General features: G+C 41.2%; 1 long non-coding RNA gene across 1 annotated transcript; it reads left to right on the top strand.

The window, feature by feature from the left end:
- Positions 1-1,648: 1,648 nt before the first annotated feature.
- LOC122119075 lies at positions 1,649-4,446 on the top strand. The gene is made up of 3 exons (XR_006149506.1): positions 1,649-1,750; positions 3,934-3,986; positions 4,359-4,446. It is a non-coding gene; the product is annotated as an uncharacterized LOC122119075 (long non-coding RNA).
- Positions 4,447-15,096: the final 10,650 nt, after the last annotated feature.

The raw sequence follows: 15,096 nt of genomic DNA on the forward strand, positions 1-15,096 counted from the left end.
GTAGTTTATTGGAGTTGTCTCACCAACTTTCCTGCCCAAGCTGGCTTCAAACTGCGATCCTCAGATCTCAGTCTCCTGGAGTGGCTAGGATAACAGGTGTGAGCTACTGGTGGTCGGCTTCTCTCACATCTTACATAGAAACAGAGTGATTCTTCCCCCTGGAGTTTCAGGGAATCAGTTCCAGGGGATGGATCTGTCTATACCTAGGCTTCTCCTCCATGCCATGGGAGAGGAGGCAGAGACCTGAAGCAGTCTACAGTCTTGCTCCGAGTGGCCTTAACAAAATTCACACTTTCCCGTTGATGTGTTCCAGTCAAGCTTTACTGCTCTCAGCATCCACTGACCCTGGTATCTACATGGGGTCTTGAAACCAATCTTTCACAGAATAGCAGAATGACTATCGTGAGTGTGTGTGGGGTGTGTGTGTGTGTGTGTGTGTGTGTGTGTGTGTGTGTGTGTATGTGAACATACAAGAATAATTTTATGTAGACACATTTTGGGGAGAGGAATGTGGAGGTGAGGGAGGGTAGGGATAGTAGGAGAAAACAAAGGAGGGGGTAACAATGCTCGACAAGAAATGTATTCATTACCTTACTCATGTAAGTGTAACCTCTCTGTACAGCATCTTTACAATAAAGTTAAAAAAATTAAAGTATATACAAGGCTGGGAAGGTGGCTCAGTGATAGAGTGCTTGCCTTGCATGCATGAAACCCTGCATTCGATTCCTCAGTACCACATAAGCAGAAAAAGCAGTAAGTGGCACTGTGGCTCAAGTGGTAGAGAGCTAGCCTTAAGCTGAAGAGCTTAGGGACAGCGCCCAGGCCCAGAGTTCCGGCCCCACAACCAACAACAACAAAAAACAGTGTATACACACATAAATAAGTAAGATGTCCTATGTTTTCCATTAATGGCCTTATAATTTATATACAAAGGTGCATTTATATAATGCATATGTCTAGTTATATATACTTATTAAAATACATTAATATGGCTTACAACACATACATATATATTATGCACACATACAATGTAGAGGTTTCTGGAAGGGTACATTTCTGGTGGTAACCATGGAAGGGACAAGACTAGGGAAGTTGCCAGGTGCCACTGGCTCACACCTGTAATTCTGGCTGCTCAAGAGGCTGAGATCTGAGGATTGCAACTCGAAGTCAAGCCTGTGAGAGTTTTATCTCCCATTAACTACCTAAAGACCAGAAGTAGAGCTGTGGCACCAGTGGTAAAGTGCTAGCCTTGAACAAAAAACCCTAAAGACAGCACTCAGACCCTGAGTTCATGCCCAGGACACATACACACACACACACAAACACACACACACACAAACACACACACACACACACACACACACACACACACACACAACACAGAGTAGAAAAGGATATTTTTCTGTTTCATTTCATAGGTTTTTGTATATTTCAGTTTCTTTATATAACTGCTTTTAGAAAAACAAAACATTTTGTAATAATTGGTTATATTGAACCATCTTCCATCCTTTTCTTTTTTTGTCTGAGACAAGGATTTGAACTCAGTATCTGATGCTTTCACTCACTGGCTGGCGTTCTACTACCACATTTCTAATCCCTCATCTTCTGTCTTTTTTTTTTTTTTTTAGGTCAGAGACCAGAACTCAAACTCTATACCTGCCACTTTTGCTCATTGGCTAGTGCTCTACCAACTGAGCCAAACCTTCTAGCCCCTGTCTTCATGTCATTCAAAGTGAACCCCGAGGTACAGGTGAGAAGAAAGTCTCTGTTCCAGGCTAGACTCCTCAGTATACCATAAGGACTATTTAAGTGTCTGTTTTGTTTTTTTCACATCTGCTTATTTGAAAATAACTGATCCAAATAAAACCAAATGAGATCACATAGGTGACTTTGGAACAGTACTTTACCAGCTATCAACTCCAACCTGCAAGTTTATAACACTAGCTTATCAGACAGTACATAAAACAGCCCTGTCTATCTGAACTCATCTTGGTCCTGAGTCTCCTCATTAGTATATTTTTGAAAAGAAATACAAGAGGATTCTAGTACAGGCTAGGGGAGGAAAGCCCCCAGGGGTGCAGGTGCAAACCAAGTCTCCCTGGGTGGCAATGCTTCTCCCTAGCATGAAGCTGCCATTATTTCCTCTTGTTCACAACAGATCAGAACAATTAAGTATCCTTTTTTGTGTGTGTGCCAGTCTTGGGGCTTGAACTCAGGGTTTGGGCATTGTCCCTGAGATATTTTGCTCAAGGCTGGTGCTCTACCACTTGAGCCACAGTTTTACTTCTAGTTTTTGGTGGTTGATTGGAGATAAGAGTTTCATAGACTTTTCCTGCCTGGGCTGGCTTTGAATTGTGGTCCTCAGATCTCAGCCTCCTGAGTAGTTAGGCTTACATGCATGAGCCACTGATGCCTGGCAATGAAGTATCCCTTTAAGAGTTTTATGCCAATAATAGTGAATTCATGGATCTTTATACAAAGGTTGAGCCATTTCCCACTCTACTTTGTTTTTCTTGCTGACCCTTGAATATTCTTATTTAATTAATTAATGAAGTCCTCCCCTCCTCAAGTCTCTGTGCTCAGTATTGAAGCCATGGGATGAATGTGACACAGTCCTAGTAATCAGGTATGTGTGATATGATCATATTCATCAACATATTTGTTTTGTTTTTGTTCATTCTGGAGATTTTGTTGCCAGTTTAGGGGCCTGAACTCAGGGCCTGGATGCTGTCCCTGAGCTTTTTTGCTCAAGGCTAGTGAGCACTCTACCACTTGAGCCATAGCTTCATTTTCCCCATCAAGATATTTATTATTAACATTGGATAAGGACATGGAGGTGAATAACTGCCCTTCTATAGGTTGGCCATAATAGCAAAAAGATTTATAGAGTAGAATGTCTGTGATGTTAGAGGATGGGCAGGCATTTGCTCCATAGAGATTTTGAACAAAAAGACAGAAATGCCATTTACAGACAGGTGTGGAAACATGGGAAATTCAGAAGGATGTGCTTAGCTGGGTTTGGTTGAAATGTAGAATAGACTGGGCATGGTAGCTCAGGCCTATAATCCTAGCTTTATTGGGTGACAGAGATTAAGAGGTCATAAATTAGCCCAAGCCAAAACAAAACAAAACAAAAACCAAGTTTGTGAGACTTCATCTCCACCAATCGCTGAGTTTGGTGGTTACATGCCTGTCATCCCCTTGATGTGAGAAGACACAACTAAAAAGTTTTCTGTCTAGGCCAACCTAGGCATTAAGTGAGATCCTTTAGCCAAAAGTGAAAATCTGGTGGACCTCAAGTGGTAGAACTCATGGCTAACAAGGAAGAGACCCTGAGTCCAAACTCAAGTTCTACAGAAAGAAAGAAGGACAGAAAGAAAGCAAGAGAGGAAGGAAAGAAGGAAGGGAGAAAGGAAGGAAGGAAGGAAGGAAGGAAAGAAGGAAGGAAGAAAGGAAGGAACCGAGAGAGAAGAATAATATCAAATAAGGGTAAAGTAACATAATCTACAAGAACTTCATAGGGTCTATTTATAAGTTGTGTAATGTGAACTCTGCCATCAGAAGTAAGCACTTAGGGAAGATGAGAATTTCATTAATATGTATATGGGATGTATGTGTTGTGGGGGGAAGGGTCCTGGTGCTTAATTGAAGATAAGCGTCTCATGGACTTTTCCTGTCCCGGCTGACTTTCAATTGTGATCCTCAGATATCAGCCTTCTGAGTAGTTACAATTGCAGACATGAGCCACCATTGCCCAGCTTACTTTACATATTTTGGGGGGAAGGAAAACATATGTGGCTGTATAGTTGTTTACCTTGAGTACGTTAATAATTCATCCATGAGAACCTTTTTCATTATTTTATTACAAAATTGAATTTTTCATTGATAATCTATTTTTCCTCAAATAATTGATTGTTTTCTCAATATTATTAGCCCTGAAGCATAGAAGTAAACAAGTTTGCTTGGAATTAAGAAAACCAACTTTGGTAAGTTGATGAAAGCTGTAGATTTTTGTACATTCAAAATACTGTGTTTAGGTTGGACCTAGTTAGCTCATGCTAATCCAAGAGAATCAAGGTTGAAGTCCAAGGACAGCCTAGGAAAAAGCCTTGAGCCCCTACTGGAAAAATAATCCAAGAAAAAAAAGGACTGGGGACATGGTTCAAGTGGTAGAGCACCTGTCTAGCAAGCACAAGGCCCTAGGTTCAAACACTAGTGCCATCAGACAAAAATTATATAATTCTAGAGAGTTCATAGAACTCTAAAAATTTCTTAGTTTAATATTGTACAAGCAACCATTGATAGTTGTAACAGTTTAGGAGGTTTAATTTTTGTTTTGTTTTATTTTTTTTAACAAGGAAATCATCTACGGAGTCTTAGGAACTCACCCGCAGCTTCATATTGAGCATGAAACAATTCAAAATCTTATTTCAGCATCTAAGTCTGTGGTCATCTCGTAAATGCAAGATAGTAATGTTAAATTTTCTGAAGTCTTCTTAATTAAAAGAAATCTATGGCAAAGCAAAGTGGGTAATGTTTAATGTAGGTCACGAGCTTATTTTGGATGCACAAACAGGAAGTGAAAGAGGAAAATATTATCCTACAAAAATAAGGTGAAAACAATAATTCCATCACAGGTCAAATTTCAAAATCTTCTAAGGCTGTCACGTAACTTCTACTATGAGTCAATGCCACAAAACAAAGGAAGAAAAACTCTCCAGTTTAAAGCTTGCTAATGTTCAGAATAAACTCTGATTCCTTTATTGGTTTATTATCGTAATAGATCCTTGAAATTAATTCATGCACAGGAAGAAAAAGGCTAAAATCTTTTGGAAATATATGGCTGCATTTTCTTATTTAACACAAGTGGCAAGGAGAGGAGGTGGGAGTGCATGGAATGATTGGAACATTTTGTGCAGGAGAATAAATTAAAATTTCACTGTTAAAGCTAGGTGTCTGTAGTTCAGGCCTGTAATCCTACCTATGCAGGAGGCTGAGATCTGAAGATCTAAGCCAGCGCAGACAGGAAAGTCTGTTACAGTCTTATCTCCAATTAAACACCAAAGAAAAACCAGAAGTAGATATGTGGCTCAAGTGGTAGAGCACCAGCACTGAGCAGAAAAAGTTAAGGTACAGTGCCTATGCCCTGAGTTCAAGTCCCAGTGCTAGTACAAAAGAAACAAAAAAAAAATTTGAGTGAAAAAAGAGAATCATCTGCAGTTTTTGTGACTGTAAGTATGCTATGGGTGAATTGACAAGGTTTATAATTTCAATATATTAAGTAATGCCACTCTATATGTTTAATAACTTCATGGCTTTTCTAGTACACAGATCAGGCATTTTTTGTGTGATACACAAGTATGTCTCTGTGTGTATCTCTTAATAGTTTCTTTTTTTGTTGTTGCATTTCCTATGTGCTGAGCTGGGGATGTATTCTTCTCGATGATGCAATGGGGTAAGAAAGTATCAGGAAGGAAATTTCTTAAGGTCCAAGGACCTTTTGTTTCCGTTTGATTGAGCAGATGGAATTGCACGTAGTGGAAAATTGTGAAGGGGGCCAGCCCATACCCAGTGTGGTTAGGATGTCAGCCAGCCCAAGGGGCCAGAGGTCACTCAGTGGCTGATGGCATGTCACCCTTTCACCAATCATTCTCTGCTGCACTCAACTCTAAGCTTCAAAATCCAGGGGTTTTTTTGTTTGTTTGTTTGTTTTTGGTCGGGTCGTGGAGCCTGAACTCTGGGTCTGGGCGCTGTCCCTCAACTCTTCAGCTCAAGGCTAGCGCTCTACCACTTGAGCCACAGCGCCACTTCTGGCTTTTTTGCTTATGTGGTGCTGAGGAATCGAACCCAGGGCCTCATGCATGCAAGGCAAGCGCTCTACCACTGAGCCACCTTCCCAGCCCCAGGTTTTATACTAATTTTTAAGTGGTGTTTTTTACTTGTGAAATGCTAAAACTCCTAATGATCAGAGAAAGGTGTGGGTGATTGCCTGGAAACCAACTCATATATTCCTTGAACATTTCTCTCTCTCAAAAAGCAACACAAAAAGCAATTATTTTGTAGACTTCAAGAGGACACTGGGAGCTACAGTAAATGTGGGAGTTATTTTTATCTGAACATTTTTATCTGAACTTTACAACTTTGGGGGGGAGGGTAGCAGGGAGGATTGGGTGTTTACCATGTAAAAATATTTATTATGGGTAGAGTGCTAGCCTTGAGCTGAAGAGTTGAGGGACAGCGCCCAGGCTCAGAGTTCAGGCCCCATGACCAGACTCCCCCCAAAAAAGAAAAATATTTATTATGACAAGTGCATAGGGAGTAGTAAAGTTCCCTGATGGTGCATAATAAGAAAAATCCTTAATAAACCTTAATAAAATTTTGTGACTGTTGTCCAGAAAACTAAGGTTCATTATTCTCATCATCATCACAAAAGAATGTGTTCAGATAGGAGGAGCCAAAATCTGGGAAGAAGGGAAGGCTAGCATAGGAATGAACCTCAAGAAAATTCTCATGACAAAAAAAAAAAAAAAAGAAAATTCTCATGACATATTGAACCAGAGTCAATCTGCCATATTCTAAGTAATGTCTGTTGAAGTGGGCTGTTGTGTATCTTTACATGTCACTGTGAGAAAGGAAAAATTATTTTATTATTATTATTATATGTTGAAAGAATACAGAATTTTTTCTTTATGAATGTTTTATTCTGTTTTTATTAACTTTACAAAAGGAATCTATAAGTTTTTAAAGGCAAATTTATAAGAGTTCCTAATTATGAGATTTAGTCTCTGACTGAAGGAATTTTTTTAGTAGTTATTTTGAGTAACAAATATACTTGTGCATCACTTATGCTTAGGTAATATTTAATTTTTACCATTTTTAAGAAATATAGCTGCAGTGTGATAGCACTAAGACTGGAAATACAGCAACGGAAAGATAGCTCTGTTTTTCTCTCCTGGAAATTAGTATCATTCAGGAAAGACATATAGTGAAGAAATAACTACAATAAAGTGAGAAAAATTATATTTGGACCTGAGGAGGTGGCAGGAGGAGCTGGGGAAGCAGTCTCAGTTCAGACTTTAGGAATTCTGGAGAAATAGGAAAGTTATTAAATCATTTGACTTAAGTATGGTAAATAGATAAATTATTCTCCTAACAGGAGCCTTTTGGTTTTGCATTCTAAAACTGCTTTCAATGTTCTGGAATTCTTTTTTACAAGATGTTTGTATTCCATGTTCTAAACTCCAATACCAACCCTTGAAATTTAATACACTTATATCTGATATGTATGGTCTGTGAAATAATCAGAATTAAATCCATTTGATAACAAAAGAAAAATTAATGGTTACTAGAGAGACTGTATTTCTATTCTATCTTAATTTATCTTCCTAAAGTTATTCCTGTTATAAAACTAAGGAAAGATACAAAATAAAACAGAAAAATCTAACAACTAGCAATAGAACATTATAATTACTTTTAAGTACAGAAGGGCTTGTTACTTTACTCTGTAAAAACATCAATCGTTGATTCTATTGTAATTTAAGTTAAATGATGAGTATATGTAGGTTTTTTCCTATTTAAAGATAAAATATCCTTTTATCTGAAATAACCTTCGTAGGTAATTTTTTCCTTTTATCAATATCAGTATATGCTTCATGGTGTATACACAATCTTAAGCCATAGCTGTTCATCATGATGTGTTTAATTTTCAGGGGGGAAGGACAATTTATGTATAATCATAGGCATAAAAATGATTAACCCAAAAAAAGCCAAGAGAACACTTGTTCAGGATGCTTCAAACACCTGGGGCTTGAACTCAGGGCCTGGGTGCTGTCCCTGAGCTTTTGTGCTCAAGGTTAGCGCTCTACCATTTGAGCTGCAGCACCACTTCTAGCTTTGTGATGGTTAATCAACGATAATAATCTCATGTCACCGCTGCTCAATAGGAGATAAGAGTCTCAAAGATTTGGGGCTGGGAAGGTGGCTCAGAGGTAGAGTGCTTGCCTTGCATGCATGAGACCCTGGGTTCGATTCCTCAGCACCACATAAGCAGGAAAAAAAAAGCCGGAAGTGGCGCTGTGGCTCAAGTGGTAGAGCGCTAACCTTGAGCTGAAGAGCTGAGGGACAGCGCCCAGGCCCAGAGTTCAGGCCCCACGAGTGGACCCAAAAAAAAAAAAAAGAGTCTCAAGGATTTGACCACCTGGGTTGGCTTTGAACTTCGATCTTCACATCTCAGTCTTCTGGGTAGTTAGGATTACAAGCAAGAAGCCACCAGTGTCCAGCTCAATCTATCATTTTAAATGAAAAATAGATTGGCCCAACTTAGTGAACAGGGAAACAGGCTTTCTATCAGTGAGTACAAGGCCCAATCTGCCTGGAACTAAAATGATAAGGAGCCTGTCTGTGGTTCACAGCCACAGACAATGAAGACTGTCTCTCTACAACATTGGAGATATTACAGAGGTAAGCCACCTGCGTTCAGCACAGGAAGCGCAAGCCCGGGGGGCTGTCTGACCCTGCAGGCCACAGCCCCTGGCTGCCAGTGCAGGGTTCACTTCTCTCAACAGAGGGGATTTGGACTCCCCCTCAGGCTGGATGAGTGTGTACCACAGGCGTCTGGCTTACCTCCCATGTGGCCCCCATGGAGGAACAAAACCCCTGGCCCATTTTAGTCCTTTGAGTCAACCCAGAGAAGCTATGTGTTTCTTCCTACCCCAGTTCATGGGCAAGACCCTTACCAAGACCCTTGCCTTCCTGACTCTCACTTCCTCCCACCATGCCTTTTCACTATATTGATTATGTATGGATTATCTCTATTGTTATTGGCTGTATACCTCCCCCCATGTTACCCATGCAAATGTATCCATCCCTCTCTGCACATAAATTTCTCTGTCTGTGTGTCTGTCTTCCTCTCCTTCTTCCTTTCTCTCCATCTCTCCCTTGCTTTCTCTCTTTCTGTCTCTCCCTCTTCCCTTTCCTCTCCCTCTCCCTGCCTCTCTCTTTCTGTCTCCCTCTTCCTCTTTTTCTGTCTTTCTCTCCTTCTCTCTGTATCTCTCTCTCATGATATTACAGATAAAATGATTTTTGGTATTCAGCTATAACAAGTAGCTCTGTCTACAACTTAAACTTGGACCTTGATTTTTTTTAATTTCAAATTCAGGGCATTTTTACAATGTGATTCTGCTTCATGATCTTATCAACTCTTAGTGTATTTCCAAAAATATCAAATTCCAGTATTTCTTCTTATCTCAGTTAAATACTTGTCACGGTCTATGAAAGCTATAATAATATTTTGCAGCATTCGTAAATTAGTAGCATTTTGGTAAATGCATTGAACACTAAAAAACATTAAGCACTTAAAACAGCTTAAAAGTGATTCACTGCCATTTCTAAGAATTATCTGTGAAGGTGATTCACTATAGAAATTTTAAATACAACTGAAATCGACTGTGTACCAAACCTATTTGTAAGAGACACAGAGAGCAAGAGAAGAAGAAGAAAAAAAAACTTTGTGGTTGCTTTTCTTACAAGTGAATATCATTTTACTAGAAAAGGGTTTGACTAACCCCTTGATTCATTCTGGACGGTTGCCAATTTTTTTTTTGTTTTAGGGTTTTTTTTTAATATTTTTCATTCCTTCATCTCCTTCTCCCTACCTTTTCTCAATGTAAGATAGGAATTAAAGCTAGTTCACGCTAAGAAATCATGTATCCTGCTATAAAATTGATATCTTTCAGAACGGATGTTATGTCTTTATCCTTTCTCTTTCTCTAGGGATCACAACTAGTGCTTTTCCCCAAGAGAGACAATGTTATTAGAATGGAGGCTCTCCAGAGAATTCTACAAGAGGGAGGAGGAAGAGGGGGAGCAGGAGCAAGAGAGGAGAGGAGAAGAAGAGGGAAGAAGAAGAGGGAAAAAGAGGAGAGAAGGGGAAAGGAGATGAGAGGAGAAGAAGAGAAGGGAAGAGAAGAGGGGAAGGGAAGGGGAGGAGAAGGGGGAGGGAGAAGAGGGGAAGGGAGAGGGAGGAAGAGGGAGAGAGGGAGGAGAGAAGGAGAGGAAGGGAAGGAGGAGGAGAGATGGAGGTAAATTAAGAAGGGAGGAGGGAGAGATGAGAAGGGAGGAAGGGAAGGAGGGAGGAAAGAAAGGGAAATGAAGAGGGAAGAAAGGAGAATGAAATTGGCTCATACATGATGGTGAACACTGGCGAGTTCAGGGCACCCAGCTGGAGACCTAGTGCACAGAGATGCTGTAGTTCAAGTCAGAAAGTGGGCTGAGGGCAGAAAGTCTTTCCTTAAGAGATGCCTGGCTTTTTCCAATGAAATTTTTACAGGGTGAGGGTAAATCGACTTTACTGCCGTCTGCAGATTTAAATGAGATTAACATTTAAAATACTTCTTTCTAGTACAGAACTATCTAGAATAATGTTTGACTAAGCATGTGACTAAGCTAGCCTAACCAAGTAAGATTAAACATCACAGAATCACTGAGAGCCAGATAGTCTCCATTTCCGTGTGTCCTGGTACTAACCCTGCCAGGCCAGTCCCATGACAAACTCTATGAGACACAACCCTCTTCTCTCCTTGACTTAGGCAGAAATGTTTGTTTTTATAAATTAAAATGTGTTTCTCTAAACCAGAGACCCTTGGCTCAACCTGCAATCCTAGCTACTCAAGAGGCTGAGATCTAAGGATTGAGATTCAAAGCCATGCCAAGTAGGAAAGCCTGTGAGACTCTTATCTCCAATTAAGCAGCAAAAAGCCAGAAGTGGAGGTGTGGCTCAAGTGGTAGAGTGCTAGCTTTGAGCAGAAAAGTTCAGAGACAGCAGCCAGGCCCTGAGTTCAAGCCTCAGCACTGTTCTCTCCTCCTCCCAAATAAGAAGAACAGAATGTGTAGTGAGCTTTCAAGAGAGGCGCTTGCTGTGACTCTCTTCTCGTGGAGTCTGGAGCTGCACTGGGGCCAGGAAGCATGGGCTAGAGAGGGGGGTGCTGGACAAGGGCAGAGCATGCTGGCTAGTGCTGTGGGAACACTGAGGGTTAGTGAGACCCTATGCGGGAGGGAGGCTGGTGAGCTGCGACTTGTTCCAGCCCTGTTGGGGAGAGGGGAGTAGAGATGAAGCGGAGCCAGGGCTGGAATGAGGAGGAAGGAGAGAAGGCCTGGGGACTTCTGCAAGCCCTGACTCCTAAAAGGAAAGGGGAAGGGAGAGAAGGGGAAGGGGAGGGAGAGAGAAGTAGGAGGAGAGGACCAGAGAAGAGACTGGAGTGGAGGGAAGGGGAGGAGAGAGGCTGGGAAGAGGCGGGGAGAGGAAGGGAGAGGAGGGGAGAGGAAAGACAGAAGGGGAGAAAAAGCAAAGAGGAGGACAAAGGTCGGGAGGGGGAGGAGGGGAAGGAAGAAAGGGTAAGGGGAAAATGGTTTTCCTATGGAGAAGAATTATTTGTATTATTGTACATTTTACAAATCAGTAAATAAAATAGCACAAAGACTAAAGTCACAGAGCCTCACAGAGCCAGACCCAGGGGAAGAGTATGTTGAGAGAAGAAAACCCAGAGATCCTTTGACCTTTTCAGCCACATGCCTTTCACATTTTTATCCTGGTACAAAAAATTAAATTTCCAAACAGGGACTAGTCGCTTACTCCTGTAATCCCAGCATAGGAGACTGAAATCAGAGGATCCTGTTTTGAAAGCAGCCTGGGCGGAACAGTCTGAGTGGCTCATATCTCCAATTAACCAGCAAAGAAGCTGGAAGTAGAGGTATGGCTCAAACACTAGAACTCTAGCCTTAAACTAAATAGCTAAGGGAGAGCACAAGGCTGGAGGTTCAAATCCCAGTATTGGCTGGCACACACACACACATACGTACATACACACACACACACACACACACACACATACACACACACACCACACACACATATACACAGCCTAAATTTCCTTCTGAGTGAAATGATAGCTTTGGAATGATGAGTAATGGTATCTCTTTAATTCCAATATTCTGTTAGTCCTAATCCTGGCTTGATGTGTGCATAAAATTCACGACATCTTTGCTGGGTATTTCAGAGCTGTTGGGGTTATTTGTAATGAGTTTAAATCAAGTATAGCCAAAAGTGCATCCTGATGTACTGCCTCTCTTCTAGCTCTTTTTAGGGTGTGTGTGTGTGTGTGTGTGTGTGTGTGTGTGTGTGTGTGTGTGTGTGTGTTATGCATATATGTAAATAAAAGCCATATGTGTGAGCAAAGATATTCTAAGTATTTTTTTTACCAAGTGCTACCCACAGAAAGTATTAGTAACTTGGTGAATAGGAAAAGCCAGGCAAATATTGAGGGGACTGATCAAACTTTGGGAAGTGATGAATCAAGACAATTCTAATTCTTATGGATTCCTCCCTGGAGAGCAAATACAGCTGATTTTTTAAAGTGTTTTGTGATTGTGGAGGGTGCCGTATAGTAAGTAGTGTCAGTGTAGAACAATTTTCTGGGTGGTCTTGGGTTGGGTGGTCTTGGGCTGATTCAGCACTCTGTTTCTTCTTTGTAGTTCTCAATAATCATTTGAGGTGCCCGCAGCCACACTCATTCACTGGTAAGAACACCTGCCTTGTAACCTTGTAAGCACAACCCTGAGTTCAAACCTCAACACTGCCTAAAAGAAAATGGTGGAGGAAGAGGGAAAAGAGGAAGGGGAGGGGAAGGAGGAAGATGTGGGGGAGAGAAGGAGGAGGGATAATCACTGTAGGATGTGTGGGGATGTTGCATCCTGGGACAGGAAGACCCTGGCTGGAAAAGTTGAGTTCTCTTCTGCCCCTCCCCTCCCCTTCTTCCCCAAAGCAGAATGTCCACAACACTCCAGCCTAGGCAATCATGCAACTTGGGGTCACATGACAAATCTAGGGTGGGCTGCTTTGATGGGCCACTCAGATGTGGTACAAATTGGGCACAGCCCAGACCCCATGTATGCAGGGTGTTTTCACAATGAATCCTAGGCTCTTGGTGTCCTTGGCTGCCTAGTAGTAATAATGCACATCATGTAACTGAGGGGGGGGGGCGTGCATGATTCACTCACCAGGCTCAGACAGCAGAGTGATCTGCTTCACTGATGCTATAGCTGACAGGGGACAATATTAAGTAGCAGAGAATAGGAAGAAACAGAAAAACACTTCTTTTCTTTTACTTTATTTATTCTCCTATTAGACTGTAGACTACAGAGATGGAAAGGACGGTCAGAAGCTCCTTAGCTGTGTGATTAACCAATACATATTTGTTGAATAATTGAACCACCTTTTCCTTGCTGTAAACACAGTGCTCATTTACCTTCAAAGTTTGGCCATTGGGCATCAGTGTCTCACATCTGTAATCCCAGATAATCAGGAGCTGAGATTCGAGAATCATAGTTTGAAACCAGCCAAGGAAGGAAAGTCCTATAAGACTCTTATTTCCAATTAACCAGCAAAAAGCCAGAAGTGGGGCACCAGACTTGAATGAAAGACTAAGGGACAGCATCTAGGCCCTGTGTTCAAGCCCCAGAACATGCACACACACACACACACACAGAGAGAGAGAGAGAGAGAGAGAGAGAGAGAGAGAGCTCTCAGTATATTGATTCTAAAACATCTACTCTATTTGAAGGTATGAAGAATGGCTGTCTGTGGCTGATAACTTTTGTAGATATTATCAAGCAAAACCTAGCTTAGTTCAGAAATCAATAATCATGACTTTTTAATTAAATTTGATTATCCTCATCTGAATGATTTCATTTCAGCTAAAAGGGGACTCTTGATGGTAAAACATAAAAACAATCACATTTCTTTGTTTTGATCTTCCTTTTCTTTCATCCTATTCATTTTGCTAGAAGCAAAGACTAAAATGACTGGGCAGCATTGTGGATGGTTTCTGGTAATAATACACCTATAGAAGGAGCTACAGGAAGACTGGAGTCCATACCTGGCGTCCTGGACAGCGTAGGACTTGATGAGTCATATAAGAATCTAAAACTGAGACAGGCACCCATGGCTAATGCCTATAGTCCTAGCTCCTCAGGAGGCTGAGATCTGAAGATCCCTGTTCCCAGTTCCTAGGCAGGAAAGTCCACAAGACTCTGATCTCCAATTAACCACCTAAAAAGCTGGAAGTGGAGCTGAGGTTCAAGTGGTAGAGTGGTAGCCTTGAGGAAAAAACAAACAAGCAAACAAAAACATCAAGGACAGCTCTCAGGCCTTGAGTTCAAGCCCAAGACTGGTACCAAAAAAAAAAAATCTAAGACTATATTACTGAATGTGGAAGATTCACATCCAAATACATTTCTTGCAGCAATAACATAAGATATGCAACCAAGGGACAACAAATCAAAGGCCCAGTTTTACAATCTAAACACATTTTATCTATATAGATAGATGTGCCCTTATCGAGAGGTAGTTATAAGCTGGGAACAGAAGGTGGATGTGGAGACTGGAGAGTGAGAGAAGAGGACTAACTGATGAACACCTCTAATGTAGTTACCAATTTATTCATCTTATCACTGAAATAACCCAAGGAGCACTCACCACTCATAGTCATTTACATAGGAAGAAAGTGACATTCCTACTCAGGAGGCTGAGTTCTGAGGATCACGATTTAAAGCCAAGCCAGGGAAGAAAGTTTGTAGAACTTTTATCTCCAATAAACTACCAAAAGCCAGAGATAGAGCTGTGGCTCAAGTGGTAGAACACTAGCCTGTGAGCAAAAGAAGCTCAGGGACAGCATCCAGGCCAGTTCCAGGACTGGCACACATTTTTAAAAAAGTGAAATTCAAGTAGTAAGTAGCAGAACCAAATGCAACCAAGTTAAGCCTGAACTCAAAGCTAAACGGACAGATCATGTTTCCAGTTAGCCTTAATCCACAGTGAGGACCTCAAACTGAATCCCAAACCTGTAACTGCCCTGACATTTCAAAATCAGAGCTGCTACAACCTGGAGCCTTCCACCTTCCCCAAACCTTAAAGTAATAAAGTTCTTCTTTCCGTTTCCATGCTTGCTTCACCTTTGCTGACCCCAACTGATGGACTGAGCCAGAGAAGCGTTTAACTTCCTCCTCCACTAAGTTGATAGAAAAGGAAAGAGATACCAGTGG

Source organism: Dipodomys spectabilis, unplaced genomic scaffold, assembly GCF_019054845.1.
Source record: "Dipodomys spectabilis isolate Male_0828 unplaced genomic scaffold, ASM1905484v1 ptg000162l, whole genome shotgun sequence".
Taxonomy (NCBI): Eukaryota; Metazoa; Chordata; class Mammalia; order Rodentia; family Heteromyidae; genus Dipodomys; species Dipodomys spectabilis.